The 13,371-nt window shown below is 39.9% G+C and overlaps 1 pseudogene; it reads right to left on the bottom strand.

The window, feature by feature from the left end:
- Positions 1 to 5,638: 5,638 nt before the first annotated feature.
- LOC102124628 (interferon-induced very large GTPase 1-like) lies at positions 5,639 to 12,597 on the bottom strand (annotated as a pseudogene).
- Positions 12,598 to 13,371: the final 774 nt, after the last annotated feature.

Below are 13,371 nucleotides of genomic sequence, written 5' to 3'. Positions count from 1 at the left end.
ACGCTCAATAAATTCGGTATTGATGGAACGTACCTCAAAATAATAAGAGCTATTTATGACAAACCCACAGCCAATATCATACTGAATGGGCAAAAACTGGAAAAATTCCCTTTGAAAACTGGCACAAGACAGGGATGCCCTCTCTCACCACTCCTATTCAACATAGTGTTGGAAGTTCTGGCTAGGGCAATCAGGCAAGAGAAAGAAATCAAGGGTATTCAGTTAGGAAAAGAAGAAGTCAAACTGTCCCTGTTTGCAGATGACATGATTGTATATTTAGAAAACCCCATTGTCTCAGCCCAAAATCTCCTTAAGCTGATAAGCAACTTCAGCACAGTCTCAGGATACAAAATTAATGTGCAAAAATCACAAGCATTCTTATACACCAGTAACAGACAAACAGAGAGCCAAATCATGAATGAACTTCCATTCACAATTGCTTCAAAGAGAATCAAATACCTAGGAATCCAACTTACAAGGGATGTAAAGGACCTCTTCAAGGAGAACTACAAACCACTGCTCAGTGAAATCAAAGAGGACACAAACAAATGGAAGAACATACCATGCTCATGGATAGGAAGAATCAATATTGTGAAAATGGCCATACTGCCCAAGGTAATTTATAGATTCAATGCCATCCCCATCAAGCTACCAATGAGTTTCTTCACAGAATTGGAAAAAACTGCTTTAAAGTTCATATGGAACCAAAAAAGAGCCCGCATCTCCAAGACAATCCTAAGTCAAAAGAACAAAGCTGGAGGCATCATGCTACCTGACTTCAAACTATACTACAAGGCTACAGTAACCAAAACAGCATGGTACTGGTACCAAAACAGAGATATAGACCAATGGAACAGAACAGAGTCCTCAGAAATAATACCACACATCTACAGCCATTTGATCTTTGACAAACCTGAGAGAAACAAGAAATGGGGAAAGGATTCCCTATTTAATAAATGGTGCTGGGAAAATTGGCTAGCCATAAGTAGAAAGCTGAAACTGGATCCTTTCCTTACTCCTTATACGAAAATTAATTCAAGATGGATTAGAGACTTAAATGTTAGACCTAATACCATAAAAATCCTAGAGGAAAACCTAGGTAGTACCATTCAGGACATAGGCATGGGCAAAGACTTCATGTCTAAAACACCAAAAGCAACGGCAGCAAAAGCCAAAATTGACAAATGGGATCTCATTAAACTAAAGAGCTTCTGCACAGCAAAAGACACTACCATCAGAGTGAACAGGCAACCTACAGAATGGGAGAAAATTTTTGCAATCTACTCATCTGACAAAGGGCTAATATCCAGAACCTACAAAGAACTCAAACAAATTTACAAGAAAAAAACAAACAACCCCATCAAAAAGTGGGCAAAGCACATGAACAGACATTTCTCAAAAGAAGACATTCATACAGCCAACAGACACATGAAAAAATGCTCATCATCACTGGCCATCAGAGAAATGCAAATCAAAACCACAATGAGATACCATCTCACACCAGTTAGAATGGCAATCATTAAAAAGTCAGGAAACAACAGGTGCTGGAGAGGATGTGGAGAAATAGGAACACTTTTACACTGTTGGTGGGATTGTAAGCTAGTTCAACCATTATGGAAAACAGTATGGCGATTCCTCAAGGATCTAGAACTAGATGTACCATATGACCCAGCCATCCCATTACTGGGTATATACCCAAAGGATTATAAATTATGCTGCTATAAAGACACATGCACACGTATGTTTATTGCAGCACTATTCACAACAGCAAAGACTTGGAATCAACCCAAATGTCCATCAGTGACAGATTGGATTAAGAAAATGTGGCACATATACACCATGGAATACTATGCAGCCATAAAAAAGGATGAGTTTGAGTCCTTTGTAGGGACTTGGATGCAGCTGGAATCCATCATTCTTAGCAAACTATCACAAGAACAGAAAACCAAACACCGCATGTTCTCACTCATAGGTGGGAACTGAACAATGAGATCACTCGGACTCAGGAAGGGGAACATCACACACCGGGGCCTATCATGGGGAGGGGGGAGGGGGGAGGGATTGCATTGGGAGTTATACCTGATGTAAATGACGAGTTGATGGGTGCAGCACAGCAACATGGCACAAGTATACATATGTAAGAAAACTGCACGTTATGCACATGTACCCTACAACTTAAAGTATAATAATAATAAATAAAATAAAAAATAAATAAATAAATAAATAAATAAATAAATAAAAAAAAAAAGAAAAAGAAAAATAAAATAAAATAAAAACTTCTATTTAGCTTTATGTTTACATGTGCAGATTTGTTATATAGGTAAACTCATATCATGTGGGTTTGTTGTACAGATTATTTCATCACCCAGGTACTAAGTCTGGGTGAGAATAACTGCACGCTGGCATTCTGGCATTCTTTAACTCTCAACGTTTGGCTTATGCCTGCTTCTTCATCTTTCCAGTTCTCTCTCTTCTCCCACCCTCCACTCTCAGGTAGACCCCAGTGTCTGTTGTTCCCCTCTCTGTGTCCATGGGTTCTCATCATTTAGCTCCCACTTAAAGTGAGAATGTGCAGTATTTATTTTTCTGTTCCTGCATTCATTTGCTAAGGACAATGGTCTCCAATTCCATCTATGTTCCTGCAAAAGATATAATCTTGTTTTTTATGTCTGCATGGTATTCCATGGTGTATGTGCAGAGTGAGATTTTGGTACATGTATATAATGTGTAATGATTAGATTAGGGTAATTATCATATCTGTCACCTTAAACATTTATAATTTCTTTATGTCAAGAACATTAAAATCTTTTCTTCTCACTATTTGAAAATATACAGTGAATTATTGTTAACTATAGTCACCCTCCAGAACTATAGAACCCTAGAACTTATTCCTCCTATCTGGGTGTAATTTTGTTTTCTTTAACCAACCTCTCCCTATCCCTTTTACAGCCTTTCCTTTCCCAGCCTCTAGTAACCACTATTCTGTTTACTTCTATGAGAGCAACTCTTTTAGTTCTGACCTATGAGGATTAACATGCATTATTCATCTTTTTAAAAATTTTTCTTCTGAGACTGAGTCTTGCTCAGTCACCCAGGCTGGGTTACAATGGCATGATCTCGGCTCACTGCAACCTCTGCCTCCCTAGTTCAAGCAATTCCCTTGCCTCAGCCTCCCAAGTGGCTAGAATTACAGGTGCCTGCCAACACACCCGTCTAATTATTTTTTGTATTTTTAGTAGAGACGGGGTTTCGCCATGTTGGCCAGGGTGGTCTCAAACTCCTGACCTCAGGCGATCCGCCCACCTTGGCCTCCCCAAATGTCAGGATTACAGGCGTGAGCCACCACACCCAGCCGAAATTGCGTTATTTATCTTTCTGTGCTTGGCTTATTTCACATTAAAGACTTTTATGAATTCACCAAACAAACATAAAAAGCATTCTGAAAATGGTAATTGAACACTGAGCAGTTTTTAAGGGTACAGTGATGTGAGAGACAGGCATAATGCGGGACAGGGGTTCTGCTTCCATCATATTCCAATTTTATTGTTTTGGGAGATCCTTCCAACTCTCACTAACATTATTTTCCATAGAATAAAAGAAAAACTATACTCTCCAAGAACATGTTTCCTGTGTAATTTTTCTGTCCTCAAACTTTTTCTGGAGCGATGAGTCATTTGACCTGACATTGAGAATATGCTTGAAGCCCTTTGAGAGGGCAAAGGAGATAGAGTTAACATTCCTATCTCTATGCTCTGAAGATCCAAGTCACTTGGCTACTGTTCCCTGGGCTGTCTATTTTCATTGTTTATGGAAGATAGAGTACACCTGTAAATGGAAGCCAATGGGTGCATTTGTGTCCAACATGAAGAAATTTTCTTCTTTGCACCAGGATTCCTTTAGATCATCAGCTTTGAGAACTTGGCATAAGGTGTAGGTTTGCAGAAGGGTGATTTCCTTCTCTTCTCAGGCTCTGGTTGGATTCAGAGTGCACTTCATTTTTATTCTAATTATGAATTTATGGCTCAAATGGTGTGAAGAGTCACAAATATACCCGATATGTATAAAAATAAATTCCTCATTGAAATATTAGAACCCAATTAAGTGTATTAGGAGATTTGTAAAAACTGTATACTTTTTTTTTTTTTTTTTTTTTTTTTTAACACGGAGTCTCGCTGTATCACCCAGGCTGGAGTGCAGTGGTATGTTCTTGGCTCACTGCAAACTCTGCCTCCCGGGTTCAAGCCATTCTCCTGCTTCAGGTTCCCAACTAGCTGGGATTACAGGTGCCCGCCACCATGCTTGACTAATTTTTGTATTTTTAGTAGACACGGAGTTTTGCCATGTTGGCCAGGCTGGTCCCAAACTCCTGACATCAGGTGATCCGCCCACCCTGCCTCCCAAAGTGCTTGGATTACAGGCATGAGCCACTGTGCCTGGCCTTAAAACTGTATACTTTTTGATATTTTTCTTTAAGTAATCAGTTTAAAATAATCAATGAATCATTTAAAATAACCAATCTAATTGAACCTTGTCCACAGACTTCATTAAAGTGGTACATTTTATCTGGTCATCATAAATTTTTTCCCAAAAGCCAATTCTCAGACTTGTACATAACACCAAGCTTTTAATAACAAAGCTTTGTGACTGTGTTTTTTTTTTCTTAGCATGCACAGGGAATTGCCAATATACCAGGGAAGAACAGGGTGAAAGTTAAGTGAGAAAAACAGTTATTTGATTTCTACTTTCCATATTTGCTTGATAACGTTTCCTGAATTGATGACATCCCTATCTTGGTCAAGTCTCTGATTTGTTCTTTCCTAGAACAGAATATGCCTAAATATTGCTATGCTTGGGACTCATGAAGGTTCCATGAGTGTTTTTACATTTAAATATTAATAACTTTTCCTTAAAACTTTAGAGAGTGAAAAAAATCCACTTAAAACTTGAAAAGTCCGGCCGGGTGCAATGGCTTATGCTTGTAATCCCCGTATTTTGGGGGGCTGAGGTTGGTGGATCACCCTCAAGTGTGAGGTCAGGACCAGCCTGGGCAACATAGTGAAACCCAGTCTCTACTAAAAATACAAAAAAAATTAGACAGGAGTGATGGTATGTGCCTGTAGTTCCAGCTACTCAGGAGGCTGAGGCAGGAGAATGACTTGAACCTGGGAGGTGGGGGTTGTAGTGAGCCAGTTTATAGCTTACAGTCAAGACATGTATATTGGTTGAAATACTGATACAGTTATTCTATAGAAATTTGTTGCAGCCTGAAATGATTTTGATTTTCCTCTGTTAAAATGACTTACTCTGAGACTTAAATATTTTAAAATAAAAAAGCAGTATCTAGACTAATAGTTTAAAATACGAAATAAGTTTCTAAAATGAATGTTATTTGATTTCATCATATATTAACAGATTTTAGTAAGTTGTTTTTAAACTAGAGGAATTGAGGCAGAGAGAAATGAACTTCTTTTACTGGAAATTTTCATCTCTTAATGTGTTAACTGATTGCTTTTTACACACTTCATTTTAAAAATGGAAATGGTGAAGGTTTTAATTTTAAGGAGTAGTTGTTTTTGGATTGTTCAGGTACACTGCCTCTTTTCTTCAGACACTGGGGCTCTTTTGTGGTCATTGAGTATTATTGTTTTTTCAAGTCTTCAAGCATATCCTGCTTTGTGATTTTGGCCCAGGCATTAGGGATTTTACCTTTACTTCAATTTTTTTCTGATATTTTTCTTCTAGGTTCGATCTGAAGTGAGAGACAAACCATTTCCAGTACAGCTGGATGGAGGTATCTGGGGTGATGCTCCACGTGGCATAATCCCCTCCTGCTTGTCAATAGTTCTTAAATGGGAAATTCCTGCCATCCTGCAAAACCAACAATCACTTGCAACCAAACTAGTACAGCAATCAATGACAAAATCATCTGTTTCATACCATTCCTCCCCATTGACAGCCTGAGGACGGTGGAAGGGTACACTATGGTCTCCTTCGTGTGTAGGAATTGTGTTTGTACAAATTGCTCCACAGCAGGGACACTGCTTCCAGCAGCCACAGAGATGTTCAGAGAGCATTTTCTCAATTTTAGAAAGCATTGCTTCTATAGGCATACTTGAATAATTCTGTTCTATTTTCTTCATTGTGAGATCCAAAGCTGCACTCATGGTTTCTTTAAGAAACTCAGTATGTTTTATCTCCTGGTGTTCAATGCTTATCAAGTCTTTTCGTGGAAAGATCAAGTTACACCCCAGGCAATCACAGAATAAATCCAACCACCCAGAAGCAGTGCTGCTTTTATCTTTAGCTACTGATGTGGATTCATGGATGGCACAGAGGATGGTATTCTTGATATCAATTGAGCTTTTTTCAAAAAAAGTCTTCATTTTTTCACCTCCATTGTCTGAACAATATCTTTTAATATGATTTTTGATGTAACTCCTAAAAAACGATTCTGAATTATGAAGGTATTCCCAGTAATTATCAAAGTTTTCTTCTTCTGCCAGAGAGATGCGAATGTGTTTCTCCAGGTTAGTCCTGTTTCCATTGAATGCAGGGCAGGTAGCGCTCATGTCCCCCACAATTTTAATCGTCATTTCCTCCCATATGGTAGTGGAGACTGCAGGAGTGAGCTTATACCACAGAACATCAACAAATAGTTTGATGGAGGTTGCTCCTTGACAGATCTTAAAACTCGTGAAGAAGTCATCTTTCTTACTTTCAAGATAGTTCACGGGATCATTTGCTCTCTTGAATGCCCTGTGTATTTCCTTAAAATTCTCTGTTGCTCTTTGAAATAAACACACACATAAGTCAATGATAAATGTATTTGTAAATGTGTATCTTTTCTGAGTAGATGCAGATTTCACTTCCTCTTCTATTGTCTTTAGAATCTCATGGAAATAACTTGGGTTGTAACCACACTGTTGCTTCCACATGTTGTTAATAATTTTATTAAATCTCGAAACAATGTGGTCAGTAGTCATATTAATGAACTCTTTCTCAAAGACTGTTAATGTCGTTGGGATACGATTATATTTCTTATTCACTTTGATAAGTTTATCATAATTGATTTGAAATTTCTCTGCAGAATTTCTCGTCAGTAAGCCCACGTCATTCGTCTTGTTTTTGAAATACTCCCAAAGGATGTTTTCAGAATCCAAATCAATGTCAGACTCTGTGACTTGCGGAGAGTTGTGGATACATCACAGACCCAGTTTTTCCAAAGTTGATTGAATTTCTCATGTAACTCTTCCTCACTCAATTCTTTACCCTTTACAGTTAAAGCGAACTTTCGGCTCCTTTCCAATACTTCTTTTTCAAAATCTGTGTTTATCTTATTCAGTCTTTCTTGACTTTTGTTTTTAAAACGAATGAGTTCATTGGCTTGTCTTTTGCTATCTGAAATAAGTTTTTTTTTAAGGGCTATTAGCTTATTTTCAAAATTTCTTTCCAAATGTCTGACTGTAGCTGTGAGTTCCTCCATTAATTCTGCCTCATTCCTATCCTTGATACCCATTCTCATTCTTTGGCCAGAATTACTGGTCATGGTTGCTTCTTTGTCATTGAGCAATCAGATCAATGGCCTCGATGCCTGCCACAAGTTATGGACAATTTTTCAGTTTCCTTCATTGTCGTCAGTGGCTGACATGAGGACCACAATGACAGTAGACACCTCCTTCAGGAAGTTGAGCTGCTGCTCATGTTCCTTTGCATCTCCATGAAGATTGGTGAAGGTCACATCGTTGTCAAATCTGTCCTCATCTTCCCCTCCTGGACAGAACCAGTAGATTTCTACCACATCCCCCATCAAGAGGCAATCTTTCCTGCTCCCTCTGCAGTGTCAGTAAAAAACACATCATGTTTCTGTTTACTGAGAAGACAGTTCATAATCTGAGATTTGGAAGCAGAGAGGCTATTTCCAACTCTTATGAAGGACACAATTGAGGTAGAGACACAACACATCTGCTGATTCTTATAATGGTTCTTCCCTTTTGGTGATTTCCTTGCTTCTCGCCAACTTCTTGTAATTTGACAGAGAGACCAGAGAGAGAATTCAATCTGAGAAGTACAGGGATTAGGCAGCAAAAGGGGGAGGGAAAGCTGACAAGTGGAAAGTTTGGCCAAAATATATTGTCTGGCAAAATCATCTGCACAGTGAAAAATTGTCATCTGAATATCCATTGGGTGAATATGGGAGCTAGGCTTAGTGGATGAAGATTTAGTGGGACTATCACTGTCTTCAAAAATGTTTTCATACGGATCAAAAGCTTCATCTTCCTGATCTGAGGCATTTGGATGTACTTGGTGTTCTGTGTTTCTACCATCTTTGAAGACTAGGTATCTCAGCTCATAATTCATCATCAGTAGTTTCTGCAGGAAATAGAAGGGAAGCTCCTGTTCAGAGCTGGGCTGGGTGTTGTACACAGAAGTCTTATAGACTAGATGGAAATTAGCTTTGCTCAATTTTTTGGGGTAGTACTGTTCTAGACCTAGACCCTGGAGTAAGTCTAGGAAGGCTCCTTTTTTTTTATCATCTCCCATTTGCTATTTTCATTGTCATGTGGTTCATGAGGCTGTTTCTTTCCATAGAAGAGACTTTGCTTGCTCACTTCTTCCATTTGCAAAGAAGAGATGGTGACTTCTTCTTCATAATCCCCATTAATTTTGGCTTTTGCTGCCGTTGCTTTTGGTGTTTTAGACATGAAGTCTTTGCCCATGCCTATGTCCTGAATGGTACTACCTAGGTTTTCTTCTAGGGTTTTTATGGTTTTAGGTCTAACATGTAAGTCTCTAATCCATCTTGAATTAATTTTCGTGTAAGGAGTAAGGAAAGGATCCATTTTCAGCTTTCTACTTATGGCTAGCCAATTTTCCCAGCACCATTTATTAAATAGGGAATCCTTTCCCCATTTCTTGTTTCTCTCAGGTTTGTCAAAAATCAGATGGCTATAGATGTGTGGTATTATTTCTGAGGACTCTCTTCTGTTCCATTGGTCTATATCTCTGTTTTGGTACCAGTACCATGCTGTTTTGGTTATTGTAGCCTTGTAGTATAGTTTGAAGTCAGGTAGCATGATGCCTCCAGCTTTGTTCTTTTGACATGGGATCTAATTAAACTAAAGAGCTTCTGCACAGCAAAAGAAACTCCCATCAGAGTGAACAGGCAACCTACAGAATGGGAGAAAATTTTTGCAATCTACTCATCTGACAAAGGGCTAATATCCAGAACCTACAAAGAACTCAAACAAATTTACAAGAAAAAAACAAACAACCCCATCCAAAAGTGGGCAAAGGATATGATCAGACATTTCTCAAAAGAAGACATTCATACAGCCAACAGACACATGAAAAAATGCTCATCATCACTGGCCATCAGAGAAATGCAAATCAAAACCACAATGAGATACCTTCTCACACCAGTTAGAATGGCGATCATTAAAAAGTCAGGAAACAACAGGTGCTGGAGAGGATGTGGAGAAATAGGAACACTTTTACACTGTTGGTGGGATTGTAAACTAGTTCAACCATTATGGAAAACAGTATGGCGATTCCTCAAGGATCTAGAACTAGATGTACCATATGACCCAGCCATCCCATTACTGGGGATATACCCAAAGGATTATAAATCATGCTGCTATAAAGACACATGCACACGTATGTTTACTGCGGCACTATTCACAATAGCAAAGACTTGGAATCAACCCAATTGTCCATCAGTGACAGACTGGATGAAGAAAATGTGGCACATATACACCATGGAATACTATGCAGCCATAAAAAAGGATGAGTTTGTGTCCTTTGTAGGGACATGGATGCAGCTGGAAACCATCATTCTTAGCAAACTATCACAAGAACAGAAAACCAAACACTGCATGTTCTCACTCATAGGTGGGAACTGAACAATGAGATCACTTGGACTCGGGAGGGGGAACATCACACACTGGGGCCTATCATGTGGAGGAGGGAGGGGGGAGGGATTGCATTGGGAGTTATACTTGATGTAAATGAGGAGTTGATGGGTGCTGACGAGTTGATGGGTGCAGCACAGCAACATGGCACAAGTATACATATGTAACAAACCTGCACGTTATGCACATGTATCCTAGAACTTAAAGTATAATAATAATAATAAAAAACAATAATCCCCATTAATAAGCAATCTCAATTCTTTCTCTAGTTTTCCCAATCGTGATCTGCTCCAGGTTTGGTGAGGACATGTGCAACTTCTTTGGACAATGATTGTCCCATGTGATGTCTCATTAATGACATGCATTGTGTTTTCTCTTCTGAAGAAATAGCTGTGCCTCCAACTGTGGCTGTCAGACCTGTGAGAACTAGGAATGCCTGAGCCCTGTAGCTGCAAATATTCTTAAGCTCCTGGTATTTATTTTGGGCAGTTTGCATTTCATCTAGTAGGAAGCTTAACTCACCACACCCCAAGAGACTCTGAAAAGTATTGTTTACCACACGATATCCTGCAGCAGCTGCAATGGAAAGTAGCAAGAGTTGTGTCTGTCTGCTCTGCTTTTTGGAGATAATTCAAGAAGCAGCTGAGAGCCAAGCTGACCTCATAAATGGACTTTCTTTGAGCTTCCTCCACTGTTTCTGGGGACTCCGATTTGACATTTACTTCCATGAGTTCATTCTGGGTTTCTTTTAAGATCTCAATTAATTGAGAAAACTGGGAAATATTCACCTACTCTTGCTCTGAATCTGACTGGAAGATCCACTGCATGATGAAGTAAGCCTGAGGAAAGTTTGTACTCTGTAGATGTGAGGATCCAGAAGGCTGCGCAAATGAGATTTAATATGTTTAGTTTTATAAATGGAAGAGTTTTTGCAAAAATTGACAGTGTTTACTAGAAAATTCTGCAGATCCCAATCTGTGAGACATATATTGATCCAAGTGTCTTGTGTCATAACTTTTTAGTTATTGACTCCACATTTTCATGAAATTTATCAGTTTTATAAGTTGCTCTTCAGGATCAGATACCTCTCAAGATTTTACATCCTCTAGAAAAACCCTGGCCTCCTTCCCAGCACTCAGTAACTCTTCCCCTTCCTGGATCTCGGCAGTGATGCTAGTCAGAGCAGTGTAGCTGTCTTTCAGGAAGTTAGCCACTTGAAGAGGATCCTTAAAATTGCTTCTGTGGCTGGAGAGGATAATGTCCCGAATTGGCACCAACTGAAGCCTGTGGTCAATGACACACCAGGTTTGATTGCTGGCCATGAGGCCAGCTTTCCACTGGACAAGGCCATCTGCTTCTGGTGGGCCACCTGTTTAGGCCACAGATAATTGGACCTCGGTTTGGAGATTTTGGGAAGTTTTGGTCTGAGTGGCTCTTTTTGAATGAGAGTCTGAAACATTCACATCTGCAGCAACTTTCACTCCAAAGCCACTGTAGCTGTCCCTTATGAAAATGTCCAGGGCCTCTGCAGACTACTGCGTCACTTCCGCCAACTGCTCCCTGCAATAACCCTCTGAAATGGCCTTCCACCAGTAGATTCCTCCCAGGTGCAGAGGGCCTTGGTTAACATGAGAGCCAAACCTGTGGAAGAAGTTTACAATCCTGTGCCTCAGCAAGGAGAATCTGTCTGGGTTTGCTGTCTGACTCAGAAGGTCTTCAATACATTTCAATTCCTGGAGAGCAGGCTTGGATAACTGCAGCTGATCAGTGGGAAAGTGGCAGGAGGCCAGGGGGATGTAGCTGAACTTGGTTGAGCAGAAATAAGAATGCTTAGAACTTGATTGTTGGGTTTCCTTGGATTCTGAATGTTTGCTGTGATCCAAACCAGCTTCTAGACTAAACCCCCAACTTCTGTCCTTGGCTGAAGTAGTTAAACTAAAGCCCAGCTTCTCTACCGTCTGGGTAAACATGAATTCAGCCTGAGGAGATGTGAATTCCTTTGTTTTCATTTGTGTTCCTTGCTGAGGATCCGAAAGTAAGAACTCTTTGGGGACACTGAGCAACTCCTCTCTCTTCTTTGTCAGGCCCCTTTGGTGGTTGGCTTTGTAAATTCCCTGGAGGGTCAGCCCTCCAGATGCCCATCTCACCACATCTCTATCTGGGAGATTTTGCCTGTGGCACAGTGTCCACTCCATGAGGTTGAGTTGTCTCTGCAGGTTTTCCATGACTTCCTTTACAGGCTCTTCAGGGGATGGCCAGTACTCTTCAGGGATGTCCATCGCTTGTCTCAGCTCTGCTTCTCTTGTCCTCACTGCCTCTTCCTGTGTCTGCTTCCCTTCTGTCAGCAAGTCCCTCAGCTCCTGCAGTGCCTATTCTGCCTGCTTCTGCTTTCTCTTTGCCCTCTCCACCTGAGACTCCTGTAATGCTGAAAGACTTTTTGGGTGTGACAGGGTAAGCAGCTTCTCCAAGGCTCTTTTCTCCCATGGATGTTGTGTCTGGGATTTCAGCTTCTGGAAGTTGTTTTTTTCTAGGTGTTGTAAGGTCTGGACACAGGTCACATCCAGGTGTTTCTGCAGCTTGGGTAACCAATACTCAACATCCAGGCCCACTTCTCTCAGCATCTTTTAGAGATCTTGCTCCTTTTGCCTCTGAGCAGAGGTTCATCAGGGGTGTGTTCTCCTGTGGCCATGGCTGCATACAAAACAGACACTCAGTTAGCTGACTGTTCTGACCTTAGGAAGTGTCAGCCACATGGCCAAAAGTGTAAGTATACTAGTATGCACATCTACAAGGCTTTCTCATTCCTCATTTAATTGTTTTAACAAAATTTTTTAATACCCTTTTTTGTGTGCAAGCCATCATTAGGTATTCTCAATATGGATTGCCTTTGTGGTTTGCAACTTACTAGACTTATTTTGACACTTCCTTTTACATAGAATCAATTGCATGCAAAACATTAAGATGAGAGATGGAGTTTGAAAATATGCTTGAGTTTGGTAGCTTGCTGTTTTTTTTCTTTTTTTAAGAATGATGGTACCAACAGATCATCTTTTCTTTACTAGTTTCCATGAAATCTGTGTTGCCTGGTTTCCTTCCTGTCTCTGTGTCACTTCTTCCTAGGGCATTTCATAATATTTATTTGCTTTCCTGCCCTTTTAAATGTGCTACTAACCTGGTTTATGCTTGTCACTCCCTTCTTACTCTTAATTTTCCCTAGTTAATATCATCCTTCTGTTACATTAGTAGCTGTCTCTCTGTTGATGCTACCTTCATCTGTGTCTGTAGACCCAAATGCTCTCTTGTATTTAATGTTTAATTAATGTTATGTTTTTCCCCTTACTACCTTCAGTATATATCCTTGACCAGCAGATGAGATGAGATTTTACATGTTTCAATTTCATACTTTATTCAATTTCCCTTCATCCTGTAATTCTTGTCCTACTGAATGGCATGCCAATGGGCA

The sequence above is a fragment of the Macaca fascicularis genome, chromosome 14 (assembly GCF_037993035.2).
Source record: "Macaca fascicularis isolate 582-1 chromosome 14, T2T-MFA8v1.1".
NCBI classification, from domain to species: domain Eukaryota; kingdom Metazoa; phylum Chordata; class Mammalia; order Primates; family Cercopithecidae; genus Macaca; species Macaca fascicularis.
The sequence above is the reverse complement of the archived record's forward strand: the minus strand, read 5'-3'. Positions and strand labels throughout refer to the sequence as shown.